Raw genomic sequence first — 21,941 nt, 5'->3', positions numbered from 1 at the left:
ATACAGCCATACCAGAAAAACTCATAATTCATGTAGCATTGGGTAGGGTACTCAGAAGAGTCTTGTCTTAGTAGTGGGGGATAGTTAGCCCTATACTGGGTACTTTTTTGGAGCCACCTAACGAGTCATAAAAGCAAGACCATAAAGGATCTATTTCCAAGTAACCTTACTGCATACAAGAATGAAGCTTAAGGTAGAATCTGAGTGAGCCCTTGCAGAATTTGCTTCCCCTCTCTGAAACCAGGTCACCATGGCAACTGGACTGAAATTGATGAGAGCAATTAGAGTTTTTGAATTTGGTGACCGGAAGTGCTGAAATTCCAGTCGGATGTGGCAGTATCAACTCCAAAAGACCATCAGGTTCTAATCAAGGTCCATGCACGTGGTGTAAACCCAGTAGAAACATATATTTGTTCTGATACTCACAGTAAAACCACTCTTACAACCTATACTCCTTGTTCAGGTGTGGCTGGGGTAATAGAAGCTGTACGAGATCATACATCTACTTTCAAGAAAGGTGATGGAGTTTTCACTACCAGCACCATCTCTGGGGGCTATGCCGAGTATGCTCTTGTAACAGATCTCACTGTATACCCACTGCCAGAAAAACTGGACTTTAAACAAGGAGCTGCCATCGGTATCCCATATTTTACTGCTTATTGAGCTCTGCTCCACAGTGCCCATGTGAAAGCTGGAGAAAGTGTTCTGGTTCAGGGGCTAGTGGAGGAGTTGGACTGGCAGTATGCCAGATTGCTAGAGTTTGTGGTTTAAAAGGTTTTGGGCACAGCTGGTACTGAGGAAGGACAAAACATCGTTTTGCAAAATGGAACCCATGAAGTGTTTAACCACAGAGAACGTAATTATATTAATAAAATTAAGAAATCTGTCGGTGAAAAAGGAATTGATGTGATCATTGAAATGTTAGCCAATGTAAATCCTAATAATGATTTGAATCTTCTGTCACATGGAGGGCGAGTAATAGCTGTTGGCAGCAGAGGTCCTATTGAAATAAACCCACAGGACACCATGACAAAGGAATCTGGTATAATTGGGGTTGCTCTCTACTCATCAACTAAGGAGGAATTTAAGCAATATGCAGCAGCCCTTCAAGCTGGAATGGAAATTGGTTGGCTGAAACCTGTAATAGGCTCTCAGTCAGTATTCATTGGAGAAGGTGGCCCAGGCTCATGAAAATATCATCCATAGCAGTGGAGCTACTGGGAAAATGATTCTTCTCTTAGAATGATTAAGTCATGTATTTCTTGTGTAATTAGAAGTTTCCTGCCCCAGTTTTACTTATACTACTTTTGCTCTAATTAGCATTCATTTGATTTAGTGAGTTTCTTATATTGAAAAACAAGATTTATCTTTAGAGATCCGAGCATTGGAGTACAATTTATTTTATAGTTCACAATATGCTTTATGCCTCACACCAACTTCTAATCAAGGAATCATCATAGTGGGAAGTAGAATGTTATAGCCATTTGGCATTGGGTACATTACAGAAATTCCTGGTACTTGATAATTAATTCCATACCTTGGACTAAAGCAAGCTAATTCAAAATAAGACTGCATGATTTCCAAGCCTACTTGTCCTTGTAAAGGATCTTCAGTATATGTTTAGCCCAGAACTATATTGGACTCAAGATTTTCTAGACTAAACAAGACCCCTTTTCCAAACTAATCTCATTGGCAAAGTAAACAATGTCCACACGAATTTGTTTTTTTTAAAAATAGTTTTCTAATATTTACCCAAATATTAGAACATTCACTATGTTAATTGTTGATTACTAATTATCCATATATTCTGTGAAGATAACAGCCTTATCTTTGTTATAATGTGATAGTAGGTCCATAGTCTCTCCAGACAGATACTTCTTGATGATTTGATTTTCAAAGTAGATTTAGAATTATCTGTGTGATGGGAATCATATATTTTTCTTTAAATTACTAAACAAATTTGACATATTAAGAGTGGGTGGCTTTTGTTTTCATAGCATGGTAACTTGCAGTAAATTCTGTAGAAAAATAAAAACTGTGTTTATCTATTTCATCCTTATATAATACTTGCCTTACATCACATCTCTTTTACATAGTTCCTAATGATTAATTCCTAACAGTGTTCTGTGTTGGAAGTCTTTATCTAAACTAAATAAATGCCATTAATGTTATGTGCAAAAAAAAAAAAAAAAGAATGAAGCTTAAGAAATATTTATAAGAATGGGTGCTTGGGTAGCTCAGTCAGTTGAGCATCCGGCTCTTGATTTTATCTAAGGTCATGATCCCAGGGTCATGGGATTGAGCCCCACATCAGGCTCCATGCTGAGTGTGGAGCCTGCTTAATATTCTCTCTCTCCCTCTGCCCCTCTCCCCTACTTGTATACACACACACACTCTCAAATTAAAATAAATACATAAAACTGCTTTAAAAAAACATAAAGAATATTTATAGGCATAAGAAGACTCAGAAAGTAAAATCCACAAGGTCTGTCACCCAACCAAAGATTTGGAGACATGCAATGAAGCAGAAAGATATGATCCATACTGAGAATAATCAATCAATCAAACCTGATTTAAAACTGACATAAGTGCTAGAATTAGCAGACCCAAAGAATAAACACAGTAATTATGCCTTCAATACATGTGTCTAAAAAGTTAAGTAGAAATATTGAAGATAGGAAAAAGACCCACATCAGACTTGTAGAGATGAAAACTACAATGTCTAAAGGAAAATTAAGGGTATTGAAGAAAAAGCAATAGAAACTGTCTGAAATTTAAAACAGAAAATATAATTTTAGAACAAGTGCAAAGCTCAAGTGAGCTCTGGAAGAACTTCAAGCAACCTTTTAAATATGTAACTGGATCCCTGAAGTAGTGAAAAAAGAAGGGGCAAACAAAACATTCTAAAGAAACAGTGGCCAATGTTTTTCAAATTTCATGATAATTAAACACCCATATTCCAAGAAGCTAAATGAGCTTTAAGCACAAAAAGAAGTAAAGAAAATCACATCAACACACTTCATAATACAATTGCTTAAAACCAGTTATAAAAGGAAAACTCTTAAGAGCAGCCAAAGGAAAAGAGATATGTATACAAATAAAAGTTAGGAAGAAAGCAGAATTCTCACTGGAAAAATGCAAACAGTGGAGGAATATCTTTAAAAATGTAAAAGAGAAGACAGAAAACCTAGAGTTTAATACTCAGTGAATATATTTTTCAAAAATAAATGAAAAAACAAGGGTAGTTCAAACATATAAAAGCTGGAAAATAATTTTGAGGAGACTTACACTACAATAAACTGAAAAGAATTTTCTCATGCAGATGAAAAATGATACCAGCTGAAAGTATACATCTAAAGGAATTAAGATTACCAAAAAAGGTAACTATGTGGGTAAAAAAAACATTTTTCCTAAAATTTAAATTTCTTCAAAAGATAATTCACCACTTAAACAAATTCATTGTGTTTTATAACATGTATAAGTAAAATAAATGAAAAAATACTAAAAGACCAGGAAGTAGAAATGGAAGTAAACTATTGTCAACTTACATGTACATATAGTGATATAAAATCACTTAAAATGGAATATGTTAAGTTGAAGATGTATACTCAGTATACATCAGTATAAACCTCAGTACAATCAATAAAATAAGAAAATAAAGAAGTATAACTAATAATCCAACAAAGGAAATGAAATGGAATCACTAAAACAGACTGAGTCCACCAGAAGACAGAAATGGCAGGAAGTGGAACAAAGAGCAGAAAGGACAAAAAAAAAAAAAAAAAAAAAAAAAAGGAGATGATAGACTTAAATCTAAATATATGAGTAATCATACTAAATATAACAGGTCCAGACATTCCAATTAAAAAGAGATTGTCAGAAGACCCAGATCAATGCTGCCTATAATAAATTCATTGTAAATATAAATATACAAAAGAGATGCTATGCTAAAACTATTCAAAATGAAGCTGAAACAGCCATATTAATATCAGACAAAGTACATTTCAAGGCAAATAATATTACAGGAATAAAGAAGATCACTTCATAGTGATCAAAGGGTCTACTTATCAAAAAGACATAATAATTCTAAATCCTTGTGCATCTAATACCAGATTTTTGAAATACATAAAGCAAAACTGATAGAACTGAAAGAAGAAATAGACAAGTACAGCATTACAGGTAGAGATTTCAATACCTTTTTCTCAAAATATGATAGAATAAATAAACAAAATCAGTAACAATATGGAATTTTTGAAGAACATTATCAACACACTGACCCATTGGACATTGGTTAAATGCACACTCTTCCAGTGCACATGGAAAATTTTCCAAAATAGACTATCATGGATAATAAGAACAAGTCTCAATAACTTTAAAAGATTAAAATTATAAAGAGTTTGTTCTCTGACCACAATGGAATTAAATGAGAAAACAAGAGAAACATATCTGGAAAATCCCTGAATATTTGATAATAAATAACACACTTCTAAATAAAGATGAAATAGTAGAATTGTAAAATATTTTATAATAAATTAAATAAAAACACAGGGTTTCTGGGATACTATAAAAGCAGTACTTAGGAGAAAATGCATGCATAGCTCTAAACACCTGTTGGAGAGGAAAAGTCTCAAATCAATAACCTCAGCTTCTATTTTAAAAATTAGAAAAAGAAAAGCTAACTAAACCAAAGTGAGTAGAAGAAATTAAAAGACCAAAATAGAAATCAATGAAATAGAAAACAAAATCAATAGAGAAAACCAAAAATAAACAAACCTAATTCATTGAAAAGGTTGATACAATTGGTAATCCTATAACCAGATTAATTGAAGGAAGGGAGAATAGAAGTATGTTACCAATATACCAATATGAAGAATGGAAGCAGGGACATCACTATGGATTCTGCAGATATTAAAAAGACATTAAAATATTATTATGATAAACTTTAGCCTATAAATTCAACAACTGAAACAAAATAGAAAAAGTTTTTTAAGGACACAAACTACTAAAGCTTATTGAAGAAGAAATAGATAACTATAAATATATATGTATATATGCATGCATAAACACAAATATGTGTGTGTATATATATATATATATACACACATACATATATGTGTGTATATATATACACACACATATATATACATATATATATATACACATATATATATGACATTCAATTTTACTAAGTAAACTTCCCATGAAGAAAGCCCAGATGGTGTCACTGATTAATTCTATCAAACCTTTAAAGAAGAATTATACCAATTCAACACAAACTCCTCCAGAAAATTAAAGAATGGGAAATACTTCCAAATTCATTCTATAAGGCCATCATGACCATTAAACCAAAACCAGACAAAGACATCACAAAAAAGAAAACAAAACATGAATATCCTTCATAAACCTAAATGAAAAAAATATTTTTAGGAAACTAGTAAATAAATTTCAACCATATATAAAAGGGATAGTGTATCATGAACAAACAACTAAGATTTATCTAAGGAATGCAAGGTTGGTTTACCATTTATGAATTAATATAATTCACCACATGAAAACAATAAAATGAAAAATCATATGATCATTTCTATAAGCACAGGAAAACAATGTGACAAAATCCAACATCCATTTCTGATAAGAATTCCCAGCAAACTGTGAAGAGAAGGGGCCTTCCTCAACCTGACAAAGGTCATCTACAAAAGTTTTTCTGCTAACATACTTAATGGTGAAAGACTAAATCCAGGGACAACACAAGGGATGTCCATGCTCATCCCTTCAATTCAATATTGTTTTGAAAGTTCTGGACAGTGCATTTTGGAAAATAAATAAGTTATCTAAGTTGGATAGAAAGAGAAAATGCCCTTAATTACAAATTCTGTGATTGTCTATATGGAAACCTGTAAAATATCTACTAGAATTAACAAGTGAGTTTAATTAATTACAGAATATGAGATCAAAATACAAAAACCAGTTGTTTCTGTACACTAGCAATTAATGAGAGGTAGTTGAAATTTTAATTTTTAATTTTTATTGTTATTTATTTATTTGAGAGAGAGAGAGCACACAAGGCAGAAAGGGGGGCAGAGGTAGAGAGAGAAAGGGAGTGTTAAGCAGGCTCTACACTCAGTGTGGAGTCTGACTTGGGGCTTGATTCCGTGACCCTTGGATCATGACCTGAGCCAAAATCAAGAGTCAGACACTGAACCGACTGAGCCACCCAAGCACCACAAGAGGTAACTGAAATATTTAAAAGATTGCAACTGAAAGAACATTAAAAAATATGAAGTACTTTGGAATAAATCTGGTAAAAAATGTTCAAGTTCTATGCACTGAAAGCTATAAAATATTGCTTCAGCAAATTAAAGAACACTTAAATGTAGAGACATATTAGGTTCAATGATAGGAATAATCAATGTTGTTAAGATGACAGTTCTCCCCTTACTAATCTATAGAATCAATGCAGTCCCAATTAAAATCCTAGTATACCTTTTTTTTTTTTTTTTTTTTTAGGAATTGCTAAATCAATTCTAAAAAATTCACATGGAAATTCAAAGGACTTGGAATAACCAAAACAAGTGTTTAAAAAAAATAAATATTACCTGATTTACAATACTTATTATAAAACCATAGTATAAAGACAATGTGGTCTTGGGGAAAAGACAGATAAATGGGCTGTTGGGACAGAATTGAAAGTCCAGTAATAGACCACGCCAAGCAATTACTTGATTTTTGACAAAGGTTTAAAGGAAATTTGATGCAGAAAGGATAATCTTTGATACATGAACAATTGGATTTTTACATTTATTCCATATAATCCATACTGCTAATTAAATACAAAAGTCATAAAAGAGAATCATAAAACTAAATTGTAAACCTAACACTATAAAAATTATAGAAGAAAACATAGGAGAAACCATTCTGACCTTGGGTTAGGCACAGATTTCTTTCTATGTTTTTGAGGTTATTTATTTATTTATTTATTTATTTATTTATTTATTTATTTAGAGAAAGAGAGAGAAAGCATACACATGCAAGCTGGGGAGGGGCAGAGAGAGGGAGAGAGAGAATCCCAACCCGGCTCTTCTCAGTGTGGAGCCTGACACAGGGCTAGATCTCATGACAGTGAAATCACAACCTGACCCTATATCAAGAGTTGGATGCTTAACAACTGAGCCACCCAGGCACCCCTAGACAAAGATTTCTTTTATTCAAACGCAAAAGCTTGGCCCATAAATAAATATATTGATAAATTTAACAATAAAATTATTATTTTTTTTATTCTTTGAAAGACACTCTTTAAAGAATGAAATGACAAGACCCAGGCTGGAAGAAAATATTTGCAAAACATTTATCTTAAAAAAGACTATAGCTAGAATATATAGAATTTATAAAACAATGGTAAGGTAGTTTGACTCCTGAACACACTCTTGGCTCTACTGTCTCCTGGACAGTACAAAGAGTGTTATGGAATTACCAAGTAGACCAACTAGGCTGCAGTAGTAAGATCATATAGGGAAACTAGGCAGCAACATCATGTTAAAGCATGAGGCATGCTGGAACCAGTAAGTAACACTGAAAATGGTGGAGAAAAGTAATGCAGGATTACACAGGACTGTGGAAATGATTTAGTTAGATTGTGTACATAGTATGATCAGTCTAGCAAAGCTGTTCAAAGCACAGGGTGTAAAGCTTGCTGTGCCTGGAGTAGAGGTTACAGCATGTAGTTCTACTAGGGTATCAAGATCTTTGTTCAGAGAATGTGTTTTAAGGGACTTATTCCTAATGGAAACTAAAGTACTATATATACATGTGGAATCATGTTTGAAGACTTGAGACAAATGCACCCATAGAGGGCAGATGCAGAAAATCCAAAAAAGAAGACAAAGGAGACAGAAGTCTTAAGGTAAAAGAAAAATAATAATATTTACAGATATCAAGCGAAGAAAAAGTTTCAAAACACACCTCACTGAAAATTATAGAGAAGTCAAGAAGGGGACATTAAGAATCGATGGTTAGATGATTAGTTATGACCAGTAAGAGTGTAGTACTGGTAGACTGGTGGGATAGGGAATGGATACCCATGGGGACAAACTAGATTTGGAAACAGATTGTCCAGGTTTAAACACTGATTTCATCCTAAAAAAAACATTGCAACTTTGGCCAAATTTCTTAAGCCTTCTGTCCCAATCAAATGGGGATAATATAATAATAATTACATCATAAATTATAAAGATAAAATAAAAATTTTGTCACATAGTGTACAGTAAAACTAGCTATAAAAATCATATATTCATTTGAGAAGTTTAGTTATGTAAAGCAAAAGATAAATAGATATAGTTCTCCTTTTTCTAGGCCACACCAATTATGGAGAAAATTAAATATTTATGCTACTATAAAAACAGATACCTCGTCCTAGGTCAGAAATGGTTTTTTAATTGGGATTAGAATTCCACCCGCTTTCCTTACTTTCTGCCCTTAACTCCTGAATCAAGAGAAAGTATTTCTTAACAGTCCCCTTTTGTAAAATATATCTTCTGTTGGCTATCCCTGATACTCCCAACCCTATACTCTTTCTTTCTTCAGCATGTATGCCACTGATTGCTAATTACTGACCTCTAAAATGAGATCATTTCTTATGTATGAGATACATAAGAAAGATGTACTAAGAAGAACATATGGAACATAAGTATTCTTAAATTATATCACTGTCAAGATTTATTCATAAGTGATATATTTTCCATTATTATATTTATAAAAATATATTCATTAGAAGAATATATCTGTGAAAAAATATATTCATTCTTGTGATTATACTATCTTATGACCTCAATCTTTTTTGTCTACACCGCAGTCTTCCACTCTAGCAATAAAGAGGGCAGAGACAAAAATAAATATTTTCACAAAGACTTATATAATCACAATAAAATCTGGTCAACTAAAACTAAATAGTCAAACAAATTTGGAAACTAATAAGTTAGTGAATTGAATTCTGGCAAATTGTGTTCCCTGCTTGCCCTTGCATTCATTGAGATTTCTTTTTATCCTTGTAAGGAATTTCCTCCCTTTTTATTTAGACTAGTTTAAGATGAGTTTTTATTACTTACTTTCAAAAAAACCTTGACTAACATATACTCTCGTATCTGGCTCCTTTCCAAATGCATGTTTCACATCTTCCCTTTCAATGTCAAACTTTTTAAATGAGTTTATAATAACTTCATTACTTCCCTTCTCAGTCATTCCTAGTGGTTTCTACCTGTACTACACTGCCAAAACTAATCTAACCACGGTTGCCAATGAGTTCTACGTCAATAAATCCAGTAGAACAATTGCAGTTTTTATTTAACTTGATTTTTCAGCAACATTTGACATTGTTTCACCCTGGAAATTCTTTCCTTCATTTATTTAATTTTTTTCTATATTTTCTATTGATTTAGCTGTATCTTTTTGTACCTTTGTCATATCTTTCTTACCTGATCCTTAAATGTCAGAGTTCCTCTGGAATTTCTTCCTCACTACTGTTTTTTTGTTTTGTTTTGTTTTGTTTTTTTTCCTTTTTTTCTCTCTGGTTTTCCTTTTTTTTTTTTTTTTTAAAGAAATGTTATCACCACATACCCAGTTACTCAAGAGAGAAAATTGGGACTCATGCAGTCATCCTTGATGGTTTCCTTTTCTTTACTGCCCCTATAAAAGAGTCTACCTTCAGATTGCTCTTAGGTTAACCACTTTTCTCAGCTTTACTGCCAGCCACCCTGCTCTGATTCCCACCATCACAGTCCCACCTGAACTTCCTACAATGTTTTTTTAAGTGATCTACTGCATCTAACTGATTTCTTCTCTAAACTACTCTTTAATCTCAGCTACAATGTTAAAAAATTTAAATCATAAAATGAAATAATTCTTACTTTAGACTTAACAGCTTTCTAATATTTTTAGAATGAAGTCCAACAAGGCTTCCCACAGTGCGGATGGTTCCCACCTGTTATCTTCAACCTCATCCCTTACGTGCTTCCTTCTTTATATTTCATTCACATTTGGTTTCCTTTGGCATTAATAAGGTACTATTAGCTCTTTAGTGTATGGGCCCTCAAGTGGACTGACTTCCCTGAGCCTGGGTAGCCCATCCCATTCCCCACTTTCACCACATTAACATGCACTCATCTTTGAAGCCTTAAGTAAGTTGTCATCGCCTTGGTTCTTATCAAACACAAGGCTGGGTTTCATGACATCCTTCCCATCTCTTTTGTAATATCTATTACACATACAATTATTTAATACCTGTATTTTCTTCAATATTATAAATTCCCTAAAGACAAAGGCCAAAGCTATTTTATTGCTGTGTCTCTAAACCTAGCCCAGGCCAGGCTGATAACAGATGTTAAAAAAATATGAAATGAATGAGTGACTTTTTTCCAGAATCCATTGTGTGACTATAAACTATATTATATTTGTAAACTATATTATAAGCTTTTCCTTGAGATAAAGCAAATGCTTTTCCTAAACCAAGGTGGTCCTTGCATTGATGGCTTGAAGTTGTAACTATACACTGTGAATAGATAAAAAGTCCATTTGCCCCAAAATATCTTACCTGGTAATCTATCATAATTCTCTTCCTTAGTATTTGTCCTAACAGTGACCTGCCTTCACCCACATTCACTTGGAATCCCTAATTATGGGATGAAGTATTAATTGCTTTCCAAAAAGTCAGTGTGAAATGCATACCATTTTTTTTTCCTGGGGGCAGAATCCCACTTCCCTGTCTTCAACCAATTGGAAGGTTTATTAGATTTGCTAATTGTTAAATGCTACCCTTGAGGATATGAGAGAAAGAACACATAGCTATTACTAGGGGCTGTAAGCTTAACCCAGAAAAATAGGGCCTTTCTGACCTTTATGTTTTGGAATGCTAAATAAGAAAATTGGCCATCAGAAAGAAGGATGACAATGAAGACTAAGTTCCTCACAAGTTTGTATAACCAACCCAAATGCCTTTAAAATGGATATGTATTTTGAAGTAATCCTTTTAATATGGAATAACAGGGTAGTACCTAGTTATTGCACCCTTGGGCCAGGTTTCCCTGATAGCTCTGTCATTGGCCAACTGAAGGCAGAATAAATGAAATTAACTCTCCAGGAATAAATGGCACCAAATTCCATGACACAGATTGGAAGGAACCCAAACACAGGCTTTAAACTGCATCTTAAAATGAAGGCCAAATCAGCAAAATGACCTGTACATAAATACGATTTGAAAAAAGAAAAATGAAAGAAGGCAGGTAAGTAAAATACAATGGTGCTCAGTAGTAGACAGTAGAAGTACTACAAGGGAAAAAGGCGTATCAACATACAGAATCTTACCACATTTCATCAATTCTATGGTATGTTCCTTCTGTATATTTCTCATCTATGAAATGAGGATGTATTTTACAATTGATGATGTGTCAAATTTAAATGGAAATATGTTTTTTTTCTTAGTGGTGCATATAATGATGTGTCTTATAATCAATGACATCTTAGAATGATTGATTGAAATACAGTATTTTCTTATAAATATATTCTGGTGGCACATGTTCATTGCCATATTTTCAATTCATGTCATAAACATTTTTATGTTTGGCATAATTGCCACATATAGCCCGTGAAAGAGAACAGGACACTTATGTAATGGATATATTTGATGGAGAGTTACAACATGACAAACCTCCACAGGTAGCAACAATCCAGAAAGGACAATAAATTCTTGAATTTGAATAGATCAGTAAAGACCCTGTATTCTACAGAAACAAGTCATTAGATTTATACATAGAGAGAGGAGGGAGTGTGAGGGGTGAAGGTAGAGAGAAACAGAGAGAGAGAGAGAGAGTGAGAGAGAGGAGAGAGAAAACACACATGATATGCAGATATGTAAAAGCACCAACCAATATAATTTTCTTCTATTTAAAGATGACAGGAAAATCTCTGAAGTTAGGTAACAAAACTTTCTTTCCCTTTTTCTTTCTTTCTTGCTTTTTTTTTTGTTATTGTTGTTACTTAGGACTTTCTTTTTTAAAGTTTACACTGAGTGATAATTAGTTGAGTTGGAAAATGCCAAATGAAAGTGAAAATCTAACACAGGCTGCATATGAATGTCTTCTCAGGAAATTCTTGTAGATTTTTTTTTCCCTGTCAAGCAGTGTATGTCGGTGAATCGTACCTAAAGAAAGATGACTATCAGACTGGTGGCACCAAAACTAATCAAAATATTTTTTTTTAATCAAAATATTCTCAGTGGTGCTCAACAATAGCAGAGAAAGGTAGAGGGCTTTATGCTAAAAACAAAAACAAAAACAAAAAACCCAAAAAACAAAAAAAACAAAACAAAAAAACCAATCCTTGCACAAAAAGCAAGAACTAATCACAAAGAAACCTCAGAATTGCCTTCCCATAAATGTTCTTTACAAAGCAGTGCATTATTTTACAAGTCACTATTGATCAAAAGTTAGTTTCAATAAGGTATTTCTATCACTGGAAATGACTATTGGACTCTTATTTATTTGTATAAGTTTTTCCTGAAAAAATACAAAGATTTTAAAAATATTTGTTCTTGGGGCACCCGAGTGTCTCAGTTAGGTGTTTGACTCTTGATTTCAGCTCAGGTCATGAACTCACTGTTAATGAGTTTGAGCCCCACATCCAGCTCTGTGCTGATAGTGCAAAGCCTGCTTGGGATTCTCTGTACCCCTCTATTTCTGCCCCTCCCCTGCTTGCACATGCACACACATGTGCTCTCTCTTTCTCTCAAAATAAATAAATAAACTTAAAAAATGTATTTGTTCTTGCATGTTGCAAAAAACTCCTCAATTCAGAAGAATTGAGAGCAAGTTGAAACAGATTCTTCCTCTTCCCAACCACATCAGATTAAGAACTGACTATAAGCCTTATTTGTTGTTGTTAAGTATAATTAACATACAATATTTTATTAGTTTCAGGTGTAAAAACATATTTCTTTAACATTTGCAACAACGTGGATGGAACTAGAGTATATTATGCTAAGCAAAATAAGTCAGTTGGGGAAAGACAAATACCATATGATTTCATTCATATGTGGAATTTACAAAACAAAACAGATGAACATAGAGAAAGGGAAGCAAAAATAAGATAAAAACAGAGAAGGAGACAAACCATAGGAGACTCTTAAATGCAGGGAACAAACTGAGAGCTGCTGGTGGGGTGTTGGGTGTGGGGATGGACTAAATGGGCATTGAGGAGGACACTTGTTGGGATGAGCACTGGGTGTTATATGTAAGTGATGAATCACTGAATTCTATTCCTGAAATCATTATTACACCATATGTTAAGTAACTTGGATTTAAATTTTAAAAATATAAGGGAATTATAAAGTATAACATAAATATAAATTAATGAAACAAATACAAAAAAACCATATTGCTTTAACAATTCTATACGTTATTCAATGCTCACCATTGTAAGTGTAGTCATCACTTGTCACCATAGAACATTATTACAATATTATTGACTATATTCCCTATGCTGTACTTTTCATCTCTGTAACTTATTTATTTTATAACTAGAAGTTTATATCTCTTTATCCCCTTTATCTATTTCATCCCCTCACCTCCCACCAACCTTCCCTCTGGTAACCATCAGTTCACTCTTGTATTTAAGGGTGTTTTTATTTGTTTGTTTGTTTGTTTGTTTTTAGATTCCTCATATAAGTGAAATCATATGGTATTTGTCTTTCTGTGTTTGACTTATTTCTCTTGGCAAGTCCATCCGTATCCATCCGTGTTGTCACAGATGGCAAGATGTCATTCTTTTTTATGGCTGAATAATATTCCATTATGCATATAAAACTTCCTTATCCATTTATCTATCAATGGATACTTGGCTTGCTTTCATATCTTGCTTATTATAAATCATGCTGTAATAAACATAGAGATGCATATATCTTTTCAAATTAGTGTTTCTGTTTTCCTTGAGTAAATACCCAGTAGTAGAATTATTTCTATTTTCTTTTTTTAAATTTTTTGAGGAAACTCCATACTGTTTTTCATAGTGGATGTACCAACTTACATTCCCACCAATAGTACCATAAGGGTTCTTTTTTCTCCACATCTTTACCAACATTTGTTATTTCATTTCCTTTTACTCTTTTTTCTTTCTTTCTTTCTTTCTTTCTTTCTTTCTTTCTTTCTTTCTCTCTTTCTTCCCTTCCTTTCCCTTCCCTTCCCTTCCCTTTCCTTTCCTTTCCTTTCCTTTCCTTTCCTTTCCTTTCCTTTCCTTCCCTTCCCTTTCCTTTCCTTCCCTTTCCTTTCCTTCCCTTCTCTCCTCCTCTTTCTTTCTTTCTTTCTTTCTTTTTTTCTTTCTTTCTTTCTTCCCTTCCTTTCCCTTCCCTTCCCTTCCCTTTCCTTTCCTTTCCTTTCCTTTCCTTTCCTTTCCTTTCCTTCTCTCCTTCCTTCCTTCCTTCCTTCCTTCCTTCCTTCCTTCCTTCCTTTTTCTGATTCTAACCATTCTGACAATTGTAAGGTGATTCTTGTGGTTTTGATTTGTATTTCCCTGATGATTAGTGATGTTGAGCCTGTGTCTTTTTGTGTCTGCTAACCATCTGTAGGTCTTCTTTGGGAAAATGTCTATTTAGGTCCTCTGTCCATTTTTTAATGAGATTATTTGGGGTTTTGTTATTGAGTTCCATAAGTTATTCATATTTTTTGGATATTAACCCCTTATTGGATATATCTTTTACAAATATCTTCTCCCATTCAGCAGATTGTCATTTTCTTTTGTTGATGGTTTCCTTCACTGTGCAGAAGCCTTTTGTTTTGGTGTAATCCCAATAGTTTATTTTTGCTTTTGTTTCCCTTGCCTGAGAAAACATATCTAGAAAAATGTTGCTAAGGATGTTGCCAAAGGTATTACTTCCATGTTTTCTTTTACCAGTTTTATGGTTTTAGGTCTCATATATAGGTCTTTAATCCATACTTCTAATGTTTATTTTTTGAGAGAGCATGAGCAGAGAAGGGGAAGAGATGGGGACAGAGGACCCAAAGCAGGCTCTGTGCTGACAGCAGTGTGCCTGATGTGGGGCTCAAACTCAAGAACAGTGAGATCAGCTGATGTTGGATGCTCAACCAACTGAGCCACCCAGAGGCCTTGGTCTTTAATCCATTTTGAGTTTATTTTTGTGTATGTTGTGTAAAAGTCCAATTTCATTCTTTTCCATGTAGCTGTCCAGTTACCCCAGCACCATTTATTGAAAAGAGTGTCTCTTCCCCATTGTATATTCTTACCTCTGTGTTATAGATTAATTGACCAGATAAGTGGGTATATTGCTGGGCTCTCAATTCTGTTCCATTGACCTCTGTGTGTATATTTGTGCCAGTATCATATAGTTTGATTGTATGGCTTTGTGTAGTATACCTTGAAATCTAGGATTGTGATACTTCCAGCTTTGTTTTCTTTCTCAAGATTGCTTTGGCCATTCAGAGTCTTTTGTGGTTCCATAATGAATTTTGGTATTATTTGTTCTAGTTCTGTAAAAATAAATAAATAAAATAAAGTCCTGTTAGTTTTCACCAAATAAGCTTTATTTTTTTTTAATTTTTTGTTTAATGTTAAGTTATTTTTGACAGAGACAAACAGAGCATGAGCGGGGGAGGGGCAGAGAGAGAGGGAGACGCAGAATCCGAAGCAGGCTCCAGGCTCTGAGCTGTCAGCACAGAGCCCGACGTGGGGCTCGAACTCACAGACCATGAGATCATGACCTGAGCCGAAGTTGGACGCTCAACCGACTGAGCCACCCAGGCGCCCCTCACCAAATAAGCTTTAGAAAGAGACTCTGTTTTAGAGGTGTGGGTCACCAAAAAGAGAGTGATAGTATCCACTGTCCATTATCCCTAATGTTCCAGCGTTGGTTTTAAGGTTTAACACTATCAAGATATGGTCCTATGCTAAGAGTGGATGTGGCAGGTGATTGCTTTGCTGGTCTTAACTCTTCCTGGGCTTTGGATCTGCTGCTTCCCTGCAGTTTATTTGATTTTTTTCTAACTATTTTTCAAAAGAGTAGGATCACCCTATAGGAATGTACTTTGGGATAAAGATGGCAACATTCAAATTTTGTATGCAGTTTTAACCTAATTTTTATCATTGGAAGAATGAGCTGCTCCTCACAGATCCATTTTCCAGAATGTTTTAGGTGAGAAATGGGAAGAAGAGGGATTTCTTCACATTGGCTTATTTCCTCCTAAGTAGCATTTGCAGGACATGAGCCTTTATTTGTTGCCTCAATTTGTTTATTTTGCCCAGTTAAATGAAGTTTATTTATTTTTATTTATTTTAATTATGAAATTTATTGTCAAATTGGTACCATGCAACACCCAATGCTCATCCCAACAGGTGCCCTCCTCAATGCCCATCACCCACTTTCCCCTCCCTCCCACCCCCATCAACCCTAAGTTTATTCTCAGTTTTTAAGAGTCTCTTATGGTTTGCCTCCTTCCCTCTCTGTAACTTTTTTTTCCCCTTCTCCTCCCCCATGGTCTTCTGTTAAGTTTCTCAGAATCGACATAAGAGTGAAAATATATGGTATCTGTCTCTCTGTATGACTTATTTCACTTAGCATAATACTCTTCAGTTCCATCCACATTGCTACAAAAGGCCATATTTCATTCTTTCTCATTGCCACGTAGTATTCCATTGTGTATATAAACCACAATTTCTTTATCCATTCATCAATTGGTGGACATTTAGGCTCTTTCCATAATTTGGCTATTGTGGAGAGTGCTGCTATAAACATTGGGGTACAAATGCCCCTATCCATCAGCACTCCTGTATCCCTTGGGTAAATATCTAGCAGTGCTATTGCTGGGTCATAGGGTAGATCTATTTTTAACTTTTTGAGGAACCTCCACACTGTTTTCGAGGAGAGTGCTGCTATAAACATTGGGGTACAAATGCCCCTATCCATCAGCACTCCTGTATCCCTTGGGTAAATTCCTAGCAGTGCTATTCCTGGGTCATAGGGTAGATCTATTTTTAACTTTTTGAGGAACCTCCACACTGTTTTCGAGAGCAGCTGCACCAGTTTGCATTCCCACCAACAGTGCAAGAGGGTTCCCCTTTCTCCACATCCTCGCCAGCATCTATAGTCTCCTGATTTGTTCATTTTAGCCACTCTGACTGGTGTGAGGTGATATCTGAGTGTGGTTTTGATTTGTATTTCCCTGATGAGGAGTGACATTGAGCATCTTTTCATGTGCCTATTGGCCATCTGGATATCTTCTTTAGAGAAGTGTCTATTCATGCCTTCTGCCCATTTCTTCACTGGATTATTTGTTTCTCAGGTGTGGAGTTTAGTGAGCTCTTTATAGATTTTGGATACTAGCCCTTTGTCTGATATATCAGTTGCAAATATCTTTTCCCATTCCATCGGTTCTCTTTTAGTTTTGTTGTTTCCTTTGCAGTGCAGAAGCTTTTTACCTTCATGAGGTCCCAATAGTTCATTTTTGCTTTTAATTCCCTTGCCTTTGGAGATGTGTCAAAGTAAGAAATTGGTACAGCTGAGGTCAAAGAGGTTTTTTTCCTGCTTTCTCCTCTAGGGTTTTGATGGTTTCCTGTCTCACATTCAGTTCCTTTATCCATTTTGAGTTTATTTTTGTGAATGGTGTGAGAAAGTGGTCTAGTTTCATTCTTCTGCATGTAGCTCTCCAGTTCTCCCAGCACCATTTGTTAAAGAGACTATCGTTCTTCCATTGGATATTCTTTCCTGCTTTGTCAAAGATTAGTTCCACATACTTTTGTGGGTATAATTCTGGAGTCTCTATTCTATTCCATTGGCCTATGTGTCTGTTTTTGTACCAGTACCATGCTGTCTTGATGTTTACACCTTTGTAGTAGGGGCTAAAGTCGGGGATTGTGATGCCTCCCACTTTGGTCTTCTTCTTCAATATTACTTTGGCTATTCAGGGTCTTTTGTGGTTCAATACAAATTCTAGGATTGCTTGTTCTAACCTCGAGAAGAATGCTGGTGCAATTTTGATTGGGATTGCATTGAATGTGTAGATTGCTTTGGGTAGTATTGACATTTTAAAAATATTTATTCTTCCAATCCATGATGATGGAATGTTTTTCCATTTCTTTGTGTCTTCTTCCATTTCCTTCACAACCTTTCTACAGTTTTCAGCATACAGATCTTTGACATCTTTGGTTAGGGTTATTCCTAGGTATTTTATTATTGTTGGTGCAGTTGTGAATGGGATCAGTTTCTTTATTTGTCTTTCTGTTGCTTCACTATTAGCGTATAAGAATGCAACTGATTTCTGTACATTAACTTTATATCCTGTGACTTTGCTGAATTCATGTATCAGTTTTGGCAAACTTTTGGAGGAGTCTGTCGGGCTTTCCATATATAATATCATGTCATCTGCAAAAAGTGAAAGCTTGACTTCATCTTTGCCAATTTTTATGCCTTTGATTTCCTTTTGTTGTCTGATTGTTGATGCTAGCATTTCCAACACTATGTTAAGCAACAACGATGAGAGTGGACATCCCTGTCATGTTTCTGATCTCAGGAGGAAAGCTCTCAGTTTTTCCCCATTGAGGATGATATTAGCTGTGGGCTTTTCATAAATGGCTTTTATGATGTTTAAGTATGTTCCTTGTATCCCAACTTTCTTGAGGGTTTTTATTAAGAAAGGTTGCTGAATTCTGTCAAATGCTTTTTCTGCATTGATTGACAGGATCATATGGTTCTTTTCTTTTATTAATGTGATGTATCACATTGATTGATTTGCAAATGTTGAACCAGCCCTGCATCCCAGGAATGAATCCCACTTGATCATGGTGAATGATTCTTTCTATATGCTGTTGAATTCAATTTGCTAGTATCTTATTGAGAATTTTTGCATCCATATTCATCAGCGATATTGGCCTGTACCCTTTTTTTGCTGGGTCTCTGTCTGGTTTTGGAATCAAAGTATTCTGGCTTCATAGAATGAGTCTGGAAGTTTTCCTTCCCTTTCTATTTTTTGGAACAGCTTGAGAAGGTTAGGTATTATCTCTGCTTTAAATGTCTGCTAGAATGCCCCAGGGAAGCCATCTGGTCCTGGACTCTTATTTGTTGGGAGATTTTTGATAACTGATTCAATTTCTTCGCTGGTTATGGGTCTGTTCAACTTTTCTATTTCATCCTGTTTGAGTTTTGGAAGTGTTTGGGTGTTTAGAGTTTTGTCCATTTGTTCCAGGTTGTCCACTTTGTTGGCATATAATTATTCATAGTATTCCCTGATAATTGCTTGTATCTCTGAGGGATTGGTTGTAATAATTCCATTTTCATCCACGATTTTACCTATTTGGGTCATCTCCCTTTTCTTTTTGAGAAGCTTGTCTAGAGGTTTATCAATTTTGTTTATTTTTTCAAAAAAACCAACTCTTGGTTTCGTTGATCTGCTCTACAGTTTTTTTTAGATTCTATATTGTTTATTTCTGCTCTGATCTTTATTATTTCTCTTCTTCTGCTGGGTTTGGGGTGTCTTGCTGTTCTGCTTCTATTTACTTTAGGTGTGCTCTTAGGTTTTGTATTTGGGATTTTTCTTGTTTCTTGAGATAGGCCTGTATTGCAATGTCTTTTCCTCTCAGGAGTGCCTTCGCTGCATCCCAAAGCATTTGGATTGTTGTATTTTCATTTTCATTTGTTTCCATATATTTTTTAATTTCTTCTCTAATTGTCTGGTTGACCCATTCATTCTTTAGTAGGGTGTTCTTTAACCTCCAAGCTTTTCGAGGTTTTCCAGTGTTTTTCCTGTGGTTGATTTCAAGCTTCATAGCATTATGGTCTGCAAGTGTGCATGGTATGATCTGAATTCTTGTATACTTATGAAGGGCTGTTTTGTGACCCAGTATGTGATCTACCTTAGAGAATGTTCCATGTGCACTTGAGAAGAAAGTATATTCTGTTGCTTTGGGATGCAGAGTTCTAAATATATCTTTCAAGTGCATCTGATCCAATGTATCATTCAGGACCCTTGTTTCTTTATTGATCCTGTGTCTAGATAATCTATCCATTGTTGTAAGTGGAGTATTAAAGTCTCCTGTAATTACCACATTTTTATCAATAGGTTGCTTATGTTTGTGATTGTTTTATATATTTGGGGGCTTTCATATTCGATGCATAGACATTTATAATTGTTAGTGCTTCCTGATCAATAGACCCTGCAATTATTATATACTGCCCTTATTAATCTCTTGTTACAGCCTTTAATTTAAAGTCTAGTTTGTCTGATATAAGTATGGCTACTCCAGCTTTCTTTTGGCTTCCAGTAGCATGATAGATAGTTCTCCATCCCCTCACTTTCAACCTGAAAGTGTCCTCATGTCTAAAATGAGTCTCTTGTAGACAGCAAATAGATGGGTCTTGTTTTTTTATCCATTCTGATACCCTATGTCTTTTGCTTGGAGCACTTAGTCATTTACATTCAGTGTTATTATTGAAAGATATAGGTTTAGAGTCATTGTGATGTCTGTGGATTCATGCTTGTAGTGATGTCTCTGGTACTTTGTGGTCTTCGCAACATTTCACTCACAGAGTCCCCCTTTGGATCTCTTGTAGGGCTGGTTTAGTGGTGATGATTTCCTTCATTTTTTGTTTGTTTGAGGAAACCTTTATCTCTCCTTCTATTCTTAATGACAGACTTGCTGGATAAAGGATTCTCGGCTGCACATTTTTTTCTGTTCATCACATTGAAGATTTCCTGCCATTCCTTCTGGCCTGCCAAGTTTCAGTAGATAGGTCTGCTACTAGTCTTATGTGTCTACCTTTGTAAGTTAGAGCCTGTTTATCCCTAGCTAGTTTCAGAATTTTCTCTTTATCCTTGTATTTTGCCAGTTTCACTATGATATGTCATGCAGAAGATCGATTCAAGTTAACGTCTGAAGGAGTTCTCTGTGCCTCTTGGATTTCAATGCCTGTTTCCTTCCCCAGTTCAGGGAAGTTCTCAGCTATGATTGGTTCAAGTACACCTTCAGTCCCTTTCTCCCTCTCTTCTTCTTCTGGAATTCTTATGATATGGATTTTGTTCCGTTTGATTGCATCACTTAGTTCTCTAATTCTCCCCTTATACTCCTGGATTTTTTTATTTCTCTTTTTCTCAGCTTCCTCTTTTTTCCATAATTTTATCTTCTAATTCACTTCTTCTCTCCTCTGCCTCTTCAATCCACGCTATGGCCATCTCCATTTTATTTTGCACCTCATGTTTAGCATTTTTTAATTCATCATGACTATTTTTTAGTCCCTTGATCTCTGTAGCAATAGATTCTCTGCTGTCCTCTATGCTTTTTTTCAAGCCCAGCAATTAATTTTATAACTATTATTCTAAATTATTGTTCCCTTATATTGCTTAAATCGGTTTTGATAAATTCGTTAGCTGTCACTAATTACTAGAGTTTCTTTTGCGGAGAATTCCTCCATTTCATCATTTTGGCTAGTGTCTGCAGTAGCTCCAAACTGCAGGGCACTTCCCCTGTGCTGTCCGGAGTAACTTGTGTTGGTGGGCGAGACTGCAGTCAGACCCGATATCTGCCCCCAGCCCACTTCTGGGGCCACAGTCAGACTGGTGTGTACCTTATCTTCCCCTATCCCAGGGGCAGGACTCACTGTGCAGTGGTGTGGCCCCTGTATGAGCTACTTGCACACTGCCAGTCTTGTGGTGATGCTTCTATGGGATCTGGACAAGGTCGTATTAGCCGGGGTGGATCCGTAAAGTGCACAGGGATGGGAGGGGCAGGCTTAGCTGGTCCCCTTCAGTGGTCCCCTGAAGGAGGGGCTCTGCAGCATTAGGAGGAAGGCAGGCCTTCCGGAGGGATGGATCCACAGAAGCACAGTGTTGGTGTTTGTGGGGTGCAAGCAAGTTCGGTGAAGGGAACTGGTTCCCTTTGGAATTTCAGCTGGGGGATGG

At 35.3% G+C, this 21,941-nt stretch overlaps 1 long non-coding RNA gene and 1 pseudogene across 1 annotated transcript in view; both read left to right on the top strand.

Annotated features, from left to right (window-relative positions):
* The window catches only part of LOC125175096 (uncharacterized), a 59,066-nt gene that overhangs the window by 16,226 nt on the left and 20,899 nt on the right, over window positions 1-21,941 (top strand). The window lies entirely within an intron of this gene.
* Window positions 251-1,246, top strand: LOC125175095 (quinone oxidoreductase-like; annotated as a pseudogene).

This window comes from Prionailurus viverrinus, chromosome C2 (genome assembly GCF_022837055.1).
Source record: "Prionailurus viverrinus isolate Anna chromosome C2, UM_Priviv_1.0, whole genome shotgun sequence".
In the NCBI taxonomy this organism is placed as follows: Eukaryota; Metazoa; Chordata; class Mammalia; order Carnivora; family Felidae; genus Prionailurus; species Prionailurus viverrinus.
Note: the sequence above shows the minus strand (reverse complement) of the source record. Positions and strands in the feature narration are given on the sequence as shown.